Below are 11,497 nucleotides of genomic sequence, written 5' to 3' on the forward strand. Positions count from 1 at the left end.
GTTTTGTTTTGAGACAGAGTTTCACTCTTGTTGTCGAGGCTGGAGTACAATGGCGTGATCTCGGCTCACCACAACCTCTGCCTCCCAGGTTCAAGCGATTCTCCTGCCTCAGCCTCCCAAATAGCTGGGATTATAGGCATGCACCACCATGCCCAGCTAATTTTGCATTTTTAGTAGACTAGGGGTTTCTCCATGTTGGCCAGGTTGGTCTCGAACTCCCGACCTCAGGTGATCTGCCCGCCTCGGCCTCCCAAAATTCTGGGATTACAGGTGTAAGCCACAGCATCAGGCCCAAACAGAGCATTTCTGTCATCGCTGAAAGTTCTATTGGATAGCACTGCTCTGCAGAATAACTCTTCAAAAATTTCAAGGTCAGGAAAAACAAGGAGACTGAGGGACTGCTCCAGAGAAAAGGACACCAAAGTGACATGACAACTGAATGCAATATGGGAACCTGGGTTGGATCCTGAAACAGAAAAAGGACATCAGGCGAAATCCAAATAAGGCTTTTGGATCAGTTAACAATAATCTAGCTGGGTGTGGTGGCTCACGCCTGTAATCCCAGCACTTTGGGACACCGAGGTGGGTGGATCACCTGAGATCAGGAGTTCGAAACCAGCCTGGCCAACATGGTGAAACCCTGTCTCTACTAAAAATACAAAAATCAGCCAGGCATGGTGGCAGGCACCTGCAATCCCAGCTACTCAGGAAACTGAGGCAGGAGAATTGCTTGAACCAGGGAGGCAGAGGTGGCAGTGAGCCAAGATCGCACCATTGCACCCCAGCTTGGGCAACAACAGTGAAACTCTGTCTCAAAAAAACAACAACAACAACAACAACAATAATAATCTGTCAGTGTTAGGATCATTGTACTGGGTTATGTAAGATGTAAACATTTGCATTATTTTTGCAACTATGTTGTAAATCTGAAATTATTTCAAAAATATAAAGTAAAATAAATAATCTTTTGACCCTATCTGGCTATTTATATTATTTTATCTTTTATTTTTTATTGCATCCCACCCTATTTCATGGGTGTAACATTGATCATTGTCCATTTATTAGGAGAAGAGCAAGTTCAGAGAGTGATGTATGCTCTAGGCTGCCCCCAGTGAGGGCCTTGGAGCTGCCCCCTGCCCAGTAAAGTTCAGCACAGACAGGCTCATCTCCAGGCCTCCAAGGGAGGCTGTGACCCACACATGATGACTCAGCAACCACCAGCTCACGTTACCCCCTAGAGAGCAGAAGTCAGGCCCAAAGATAGTGCCAGAGGGCTCCAAACACGGTTATATTCTCCAGTCTGAGTCCTTGAGGGAACTAAGACTAAAAAACATAATCCCCTCCTTTACGACTTCATTTTGAATAGTATTTTAAACAGTCATTCTTTATGTTTTATTTATTTTATTTTTTAAATAAAAGAGACAGGGTCTTGCTACATTGCTCAGGTTGGTCTTGAACTCCTGGGCTCAAGCAATCCTTCCGTCTAAGCCTCCCAAGTAGCTAGGACCACAGGCACACTCCATTGCATTTAAACAGATATTCTTTATACTATTTTAATTTTTTCATTCTGTCAACTTAATTTACCAAAAAAATATACTTTTTACAGCTAATGTGGGGAAAACAGAAATATTTGATGAAGAAAACCAAAATCCATATTCATAATGCCACCATCTACAAAAATTAGCCAGTCATGGTGGCACACATCTGTAATCCCACTCAGGAGGCTAAGGCAGGAGAATCGCCTGAACCCAGGAGACGGAGGTTACAGTGAGCCAAGATCATGCCACTGCACTCCAGCCTGGGCGACAGAGTGAGACTCCATCTCAAAAAAAAAAAAAACATAATGCCACCATCCAGGGGTGACTGCTGGTGACGCTCCAGTGTCTTTTCTAGTATTTTTTTTTTTCCTACAATACAGTCTCCAAGTCCTCTGACTTCCTGGGGTTATCCTTGCCTTGACCAGCCATGTAAGATGGTTCTGGTTCCAGCCATGATGTGGGACATAATAGGGTCTGGCATGAGCCTGCCTTACCTCTCAGGGGTCTCAGGAGGAGGTGGCTTGGCTCACTTCAACTCCTGGGTCAGTCCCTGCTACAGCCAGCTCCTCCTCTGGGACTGTGGTTGGCACAGCCCTCTCATCAGGCCTCAGGACACTGTGTGGCTGGTCACCTGCCACTGACACAATACAGTGTGCTTAATCACACCTGAACTGTAATAAAACCAACTCTGCCTAGTTTAGCCAAGAGGGCATAAATGTTGATTAGTTCAAGAATCAATCCAGCCCTGCCTGGGCTCTAGTGGCTTCATATTTAATTCTTTCAGGAAGAATAATTGAAAGTGTGGGAGCCATAAGATTAGGCACACTTAACTGTATTGCTGCTTGGCAAGAACATGCCTTGAGATATCAGAGTTCCTAAAATTCACAGGCCTCCCCCAACACAGGAGACTTCTCCCTGGTCACGTCCCTCCACGCTCCCAGCTTCTGGTGCCCTGCTTGCTCTCAGCCCCTCTTGCTGTCTCTTGCCCTAGGGCTCCTCTCCCAAAATCAGGTATTCAGTGCAGGAAACAGATGTCACCCTAGGTATTTTGTGCGTGGAAGGGTTTTGTTTCTTGAAGCATAATTTACATTCAGTAAAATATATCAATCTTAAGTGTATGACTTGACTCTTTTTTTTTTTTTTTTTTTTTTTTTTGAGACAGAGTCTCACTCTGTCGCCAGGCTGGAGTACAGTGGCACGATCTTGGCTCACTGCAACCTCCAACTCCCTGGTTCAAGCAATTCTCCTGCCTCAGCCTCCTGAGTAGCTGGGATTACAGGCATGCCCCACCACACCCAGCTAATTTTTGTATTTTTAGTAGAGACGGGGTTTCACCATGTTGGCCAGGATGGTCTCGATCTCCTGACCTTGTGATCCACCCGCCTTGGCCTCACAAAGTGCTGGGATTACAGGCGTGAGCCACCACACCCGGCTCTCCTTTTTTTTTTTTTTTTTTTTTTGAGATGGAGTCTTGCTCTGTCGCCAGGCTGAAGTGCAGTGGTGCAATCTCGGCTCACTGCAACCTCTGCCTCCCGGGTTCAAAGGATTCTACCACAGCGTCTCGAGTAGCTGGGATTACAGGCACCCACCACCACGCCCGGCTAATTTTTGTGGGTTTTTTTTTTTTTTTTTAGTAGAGACAGGGTTTCACCATGTTAGCCAGGCTGGTCTCAAACTCCTGACCTCAGGTGATCCGCCCGCCTCCACCCCCAAAGTGCTGGGATTACAGGCGTGAGGACTTGATTCATTTTTATCCAAGTAAATGGGTGTGACACCAGCATCCAGATCAACATCTAGAATATTTCCATTTCTCCAAAAGTTCCCGAGGGCGGGCATGGTGCTCACACCTGTAATCCCAGCATTTTGGCAGGTTGAAGCAGGAGAATTGCTTGAGCCCAGGAATCAGAGACCAGCCTGGGCAACATGGCAAAACCCTATCCCTACGAAAAGTACAAAAAATTAGCCAGGCATGGTGGCACGCTCCTCTAGTCTCGGCTACTTGGGAGGCTGAGGCGGGAGGATCAATTGAGCCCAGGAGGTCGAGGTGGAGGTTGCAGTGAGCCACGATCACATCACTGCATCTCAAGCTTTACTTGTTCAGAACTCAGTTCTGGAGTTCCTTCTGAGTTACTGATCCTCCCGCTTCAGCCTCGCAAGTAGCTAGGACGACAAGCACATACCACTGGCTTTTTTGTTTGTTTTGAGGCGGCGTCTCCCTCTGTCGCCCAGGTTGGAGTGCAGTGGCGCTATCTTGGCTCACTGCACGCTCCGCCTCCCAGGTTCATGCCATTCTTCTGCCTCAGCCTCTCGAGTAGCTGGGACTACAGGCGCCCGCCACTACGCCCAGCTAATTTTTTGTATTTTTAGTAGAGATGGGTTTCACCATGTTAGCCAGAATGGTCTCGATCTCCTGACCTCGTGATCCACCCACCTCGGCCTCCCAAAGTGCTGGGATTACAGGTGTGAGCCACCGCGCCCGGCCACCACTGGCTCTTTTTTTAATTTATTTTTTGTAGAGACAGGGTCTTGCTGTGTTGCACAGGCTGGTCCCAAACTCCTGGGCTCCAGCAGTCCTCCCACTTTGGATTCCCAAAGTGCTGGAACTACAGTTTTGAAGTACATTAGACCTCTTACTGCTTTGACTGCTTTTTTTTTTTTTTTTTGAGACTCTTAGCCCTGTCTGGAGTGCAATGGCATGATCTCATCTAACTGCAACCTCCACCTCCAACCTCCACTTCCTGGGTTCAAGTAATTTTCCTGCCTCAGGCTCCGAGTAGCTGGGATTACAGCTGTGCACCACCACACCTGGCTAATTTTGTATTGTTAGGAGAGACAGGGTTTCACCATGTTGGCCAGGCTGGTCTGGAACTCCTGACCTCAGGCGATCCTCCTGCCTTAGCCTCCCAAAGTGCTGGGATTACAGGGGTGAGTCACCATGCCCGGCCTCTGACTGCTTTTTAACTCACCTTCCCTCAGGGCAGGAACCAGAGCCTATGGTAATACCCAATCATATATATATATTTTTTTTTTGGCTGGAGTGCAGTGGCACGATTATGGCTCACTGCAACCTCCGCCTCCTGGGTTCAAGTAATTCTTGTGTTTCAGCCTCTCAAGTAGCTGGGATTACAGTGTGCCCCACTACACCCAGCTAGTTTTTTATTTTTAGTAGAAACGGTGTTTCGCCATGTTGGCCAGGCTGGTCTCGAACTCCTGACCTCAGGTGATCTGCCTGCCTTAGCCTCCGAAAGTGCTGGGATTACAGGCATGAGCCACGGTGCCCAGCCCCTCAATCATATTTGTAAACTCTTCCAGAACACTGAGGGGAAAGATAAATTTCTATTCATTAACAGCAGTGTAGAAAGTCAGGGTAACTTTTTTTTTCTTTTCTCTCTCTTTCCCCATCCTTCCTTTTTTTTTTTTTTTTTCTTTTTTTTTTTGAGACAGGGTCTCACTCTGGTTGCCCAGGCTGGAGTGCAGTGGCGTGATCTTGGCTCACTACAGCCTTGACCCCCTGGGCTCAGGTGATTCTTCCACCTCAGCCTCCCAAGTAGCTGGGACTACAGGCACATGCCACCATGCCTGGCTAATTTTTTGTATAGATGGGGTTTCTCCATGTTGCCCAGGCTGGTCTCAAACTCCTGGACTCAAGCAATCCACCTGCCTCAGCCTCCCCAGAGTGCTGGGATTACAGGCGTGAGCCACCATGCCTGGCCCAGCCAGGGTAACTTCTGAACATAGGGTGACTTGCAGCAGGAAACTTGCAGGCCCTACACAGCTGCTTCCTTTCTGTAACTTGTGGCTTATCTTCTGGGAAATTGCAAGCAGTCCTGGGAGTAGCATCCTTGAGAGATTAAGAGATATCGTCTATTGTTTCTCTCTGCTTCTCAGGAGAAAGAAAAAGTTACATGGTGATGTTGCAGAGTCCCTGGCCCCAGGGGTTTCCTATAAGCCACCTATTCATTCATTCCTTCATTCATTCGTTAGTTCGTTCAGTATATATTGGGTGCCTGTTATGTGCTAGCTGTTGGGTATAATGTAGAAAACAAAAGAGACACAACTTGTGGAGGTTATAACAAGATGGAAAAAAGAAATGGTAAACTAAATAACACAGAAGAAAGACTATGTAGTGGGGGAACGTTGTTGAAAAAATTGGTAAAGCTCTATCTGCCTCTTAAGGAAAATGCATAATTCATCTCCAGAAGGATATGTCTTTCTGTGGCCCCCTTCAGAACAGACAGACATCAGTGGGGAAGGAGGTCTTGCCCATGAGTTTCATCGTGTTCCTTGAGTCTGTAATTTCAAAGCGGAGTTGAAAACGTGCTTTGAGATGCTAACGGTGGAGCTTCAGGTCTGCATTTTTCTTTCTCTTTTTTTAGTGGGCACAGCTATGATATCAAAAGGTAGGCCTGGAACCAAGCTGATGGGAGAGGGAGCCCTGAACTGGTCAGTATAAGAAGGAAATGAGAAATGAACAGGAATGAAATGGGGCGCGAGTGGTCAGAGAGCAAAGAAGGAAGTGTGGGCAGTGAGTGCCTGATGGCTGCGGAGTTTCTGTTTCAAACGATAAAAAAAATTTTTAGAAATGGACACAACATTGGCCGGGCACGGTGGCTCACACCTGTAATCCCAGCACTTTGGGAGGCTGAGGCGGGCGGATTACCTGAGGTCAGAAGTTCGAGACCAGCGTGGCTAATATGGTGAAACTCCATCTCTACTAAAAATACAAAAAATTAGCCAGGCGTGGTGGCAGGTGCCTGTAATCCCAGCTACTCGGGAGACTGAGGCAGGAGAATCACTTGAACCCAGGAGGTGGAGGTTGCAGTGAGCCAAGATTGCGCCATTGCACTCCAGCCTGTGTGACAAGAGCGAGACTTCATCTCAAAAAAAATAAAATAAAATAAAAATAACGGACACAACATTGTGAATGCACTTAATGCCACCAAATTCTACACTTAAAAATGGTTAAATGGTCTTTTTAATGTTAGGTATATTTTACAATAAAAAAGAAAAAAAACAACAATTTTCTTTTCTTTTTTTTAGGACCGAGTCTTGCTCTTGTCGCCCAGGCTGGAGTGCAATGGCGTGATTTCAGCTCACTGCAACCTCTGCCTCCTGGGTTCAAGCGATTCTCCTGCCTCAGCCTCCCTAGTAGCTGGGATTACAGGCATGCACCACCACGCCCAGCTAATTTTTGTATTTTTAGTAGAGACAGGGTTTCACCATGTTGGCCAGGCTGGTCTCCAACTCCTGACCTCTGGTGATCCACCCACCTCAGCCTCCCAAAGTGCTGGGATTACAGGCGTGAGCCACTGTGCCTGGCCAAAAAAAACCCACAACTTTTTAATTAAAAAAAATGAAAAGGAATGTAGCCCCAGCTACACAGGAGGATGAGGCCGGAGGATTGCTTGGGCTGAAGAGTTCCAGCCTGGGCAAAAGAAAGAGATCCCATCTCTCCAAAAAAAAAAAAAAGAAAAGAAAAAAGCTCTTTTTGGCTGGGCGCGGTGACTCATCCCTGTAATCCCAGCACTTTGGGAGGCCGAGGCAGGCGGATTACTTGAGCTTAGAAGTTTGAGACCAGCCTGGGCAACATGGCAAAACCCTGTCTCTACCAAAAATACAAAAAGAAAATTAGCTAGGGCCAGGCACAGTGGCTCACACCTGTAATCCCAGCACTTTGGGAGGCCAAGGTGGGGCGGATAACCTGAGGTCGGGAGTTCGAGACCAGCCTGACCAACATGGAGAAACCCCATCTCTACTAAAAATACAAAATTAGTCAGGCATGGTGGCGCATGCCTGTAATTCCAGCTACTCAGGAGGCTGAGGCAGAAGAATCGCTTGAACCCGGGAGGCGGAGACTGCAGTGAGCCGAGATAGCACCATTGCACTCCAGCCTGGGCAACAAAAGCAAAACTCCGTCTCACCAGAAAAAAAAAAAAAAGAAAGAAAGAAAGAAAAAGAAAAGAAAATTAGCCAGGCTTGGTGGCACGTGCCTGTGGTCCCAGCTACTCGGAAGCCTGAGGGGCCGAAGTGGGAAAATTGCCTGAGCCTGGGAGGCAGAGGTTGCAGTGAGGCGAGATCATGCCACTGCACTCCAGCCTGGGCAACAGAGTGAGACCTCATCTCAAAAAAAGAAAAAAAAGCTTTTAAAAATATAATTTTATTAAGATAGGATCTCGCTTTGTTGCCCAGGCTGCTCTCAAACTCCTGGCTTCAAGCGATCCTCTTGCCTCGGCCTCTCAAAGTGCTAGGATTATAGGCATGTGCCACTGTACCCAGCCAGAAAACAGTTTAAAAATAAGGAGTAGCATGAAAGCTGATGAGAAACTGAGGCCCCAGGAAGAGACTAGGAGTGGGGAAACCCCACTGGGTGGAATGGGCAAGAGACTCAGGGGAAAGGGAGCATGTAACAATCAATTGTAAGTTTTTTTGCTCTGTCATTCTGTAAGATGACTCTCCTTTATCCCCCTAAACTTTTCTAACAGTTGGCTACACCCAAATGTCTGTTTCTTTAGGGACATCGAGGAAAAGATCTTCGTTTAGACAGACAGCAGGGCAGGGAGAAGAGCCGTATGTCCTGCCCCCAGTGAGACTGACAATGCCATAGAAGCAGAAAGCTAAAGTACATAATGCCTAGGAGACATACGTCCCCATGAGAAGCCCAGAAATGCTGGAGTACTAGGCATCCCATTGCAGGTAGGATGAGGACTCAGGAACTTGCATTTGCATACTAAGGGATGGAGCAATTCTATAATGGTGGAGGACCTGGAACTGACCAGAAGGCAGAGACATGAGTCACACAAGTGAACCTCCTGAATTTCACAGCCTGCAGGCTCTCTCCTTAGTTAAACTAAACTGGGTCTTCCCTACAGAGCTACATTGTAGTCCCTACTTTACTGCAAGTAAGAGATACAGCTTCAGGAAGCAATTTTTCTTTCCTAGCACTTTCTGAGATCCACCAAATTAAAAGGATTAAGGGGGTGGGGACAATATAGCTACAATTGATAGGCAAAGAACAGCCAACTAGTGCATAATTGGAATCCCTAGATGAGACAGAAACAATGAAATACAATACCTATTTAAAGATATACATTGGGAGGCTGAGGTGGGCGAATCAAGGGTCAAGAGATCGAGACCATCCTGGCCAACATGGTGAAACCCCGTCTCTACCAAAAATACAAAAATTAGCTGGGCATGGTGGTGTGTGCCTGCAGTCCCAGCTACTCAGGAGGCTGAGGCAGGAGAATCGCTTGAACTCCGAAGGCATAGGCTGCAGTGAGCTGAGATTGCACCACTGCACTCCAGCCTGGCGACAGAGCAGGACTCCGTCTCAAAAACAAATAAAAATAAGATATAATTCTGGAAAATATTTCTGAAGTAAAAAAGGACTTCAATATACTTTTGAAAAAACACACTATGGGCCGGGCGCGTTGGCTCACGCCTGTAATCCCAGCACTTTGGGAGGCCGAGGTGGGCGGATCACCTGAGGTTGGGAGTCTGAGACCAGCCTGACCAACGTGGAGAAACCCCATCTCTACTAAAAATACAAAATTAAACGGGCATGGTGGCGCATGCCTGTAATCTCAGCTACTCGGGAGGCTGAGGCAGGAGAATTGCTTGAACCTGGGAGGTGGAGGTTGCAGTGAGCCAAGATTGAGCCATTGCACACTTCAACCTGGGCAACAAGAGCAAAACTCCGTTAAAAAACAAACAAACAAAAAAAAAACACACTATGTTTGCACTATGAGATATATTCTAGTAATGTTACTGAAATGTAAAGATAAAGAATCTTTGGGGCACTCAGGCAAAAAGATCAAGTATAAAGGCTCTAAACGCTCTAAAATATTTTTTTTTTTTTTAGAAAGAGTTTCGCTCTTGTTGCCCAGGCTGGAGTGCAATGGCGCAATCTCGGCTCACTGCAACTTCCACCTCCTGGGTTCAAGTGATTCTCCTGCCTCAGCCTCCCAAATAGCTGAGATTACAGGTATGTGCCACCACGCCTGGCTAATTTTTTGTATTTTTAGCAGAAATGGGGTTTCACCATGTTAGCCAGGCTGGTCTCAAACTCCTGACCTCAGGTGATCCACCCTCCTCGGCCTCCCAGAGTGCCGGGATTACAGGCATGAGCCACCGTGCCCAGCCAAAAATAATTTTTTAACATACAAGAACTCAAAAATATTGTTCTCACGAAGTCATGTAAAAATAGGGGATTAAGAAGAAAAAAGTGAAACTACGGATTTCTAGAAAATGTCAACAGTGAAAACACCACATCAGAATGTATGGGATACAACTAAAGCTGTATCATAGGAAAATTCATAACTTAAAGACTAATGTCATTTTCTAAGACTGCAAACAAACGACTTAAGCACCCCTAAAGAGGTATGGATATACTAAATGAAAACAGAAGGAAACAGTTCATGAAAATAAAAGCCAAAAATAATGAGGTAATGCTGGGTTTTATTTCTCTTTTGTTTCTGTTTTTTGAGACGTAGTTTAACTCTTGCTGCCCAGGCTGAGTGCAATGGCGCGATCTAAGCTCACCACAACCTCTGCCTCCCGGGTTCAAGTGATTCTCCTGCCTCAGCCTCCCAAGTAGCTGGGATTACAGGCATGCACCACCACATCCAGCTAATTTTGTATTTTTAGTAGAGACAGGGTTTCTCCATGTTGGTCAGGCTGGTCTCAAACTCCCAACCTCAGGTGATCTGCCCACCTCGGCCTCCCAAAGTGCTGGGATTACAGGCGTGATCCGCACCCAGCCGGTTTTTATTTCTTAAATGAAATGACAGGTACTTGGATGCTCATTATATAATTCTAAGCACCTTTTTGAAAATGTGAACTACTGTAGTTCACAATAACTTTTAGGTTTGCTAAATTAACTATAATCTAGCCACATGATGGATAAGAATTTAAAAGAATACAGATGCTGTCTCTGTAGTGCTATGACAAAAATATCCAGGATACACTGGTGAGTGAAAAAAGCAAGTGATGGCCAGGTGTGTGGTGGCTCACGCTTGTAATCCCAGCACTTTGGGAGGTTGAGGTGGGTGGATCACTTGAGGTCAGGAGTTCGAGACCGGCCTGGCTAACATGGTGAAACCTCGTCTCTACTAAAAATACAAAAATTAGCCAGGCATGGTGGCGTGCACCTGTAATCCCAGCTACTCAGGAGGCTGAGGCAGTAGAATCGCTTGAACCTGGGAGGTGGAGATTGCAGTGAGCCGAGACTGCACCTAAGTAGCTGGGATTACAGGCGTGTACCACCATTCCTGGCTTATTTTTGTATTTTTAGTAGAGACGTGTTTTCTGCTATGTTGGCCAGCCTTGTCTCGGACTCCTGACAGAGGGAGGGAAGGAGGGAAGGAGGGAAGGAGGGAAGGAGGGAGGGAAGGAAGGAAGGAAGGAAGGAAGGAAGGAAACTACAGACCAGTATCTCTTGTGAACATAGATGCAAAAAATCCTCAACAAAATAGCAGCAAATCAAATCCAGTAATGTATAAAAATAATTACTCAAAATGACCAAGCGGGATTTATTCCAGGTATGTGAGGCTAGTTCAACATTTGAAAATCAATTAAGATAATCAATTACATCAACAGGCTAACGATGTAAAATCGCATTATCATACCAATAAATGCAGAAAAAGCATGTGGCAAAGTCCAACCACCATTTACAATAAAAACTCTCAACAAACTAGGAAATAAGAGAACTTCACAAGTTGATAAAGAACATTTACAAAAATCATACTTAATGGTGAGAAACTGGAAGCTTTCCCACTAAGGTCAGGAACAAGGCAATAATGTCCTAACAACTCATTTTCAATATTGTACCAAAAGTCCTAGCTAATGTAGAAAATCGGAAAGAATCAACAAAAACAAACGAACAAAAACTCTTGGAACAAATAAGCATTACAGCAAGGTTGCAAGACACAACATTAATATACAAAAGTCAGTTGCTAGGCTGG

This window comes from Pongo pygmaeus, chromosome 21 (genome assembly GCF_028885625.2).
Source record: "Pongo pygmaeus isolate AG05252 chromosome 21, NHGRI_mPonPyg2-v2.0_pri, whole genome shotgun sequence".
Classification (NCBI taxonomy): Eukaryota; Metazoa; Chordata; class Mammalia; order Primates; family Hominidae; genus Pongo; species Pongo pygmaeus.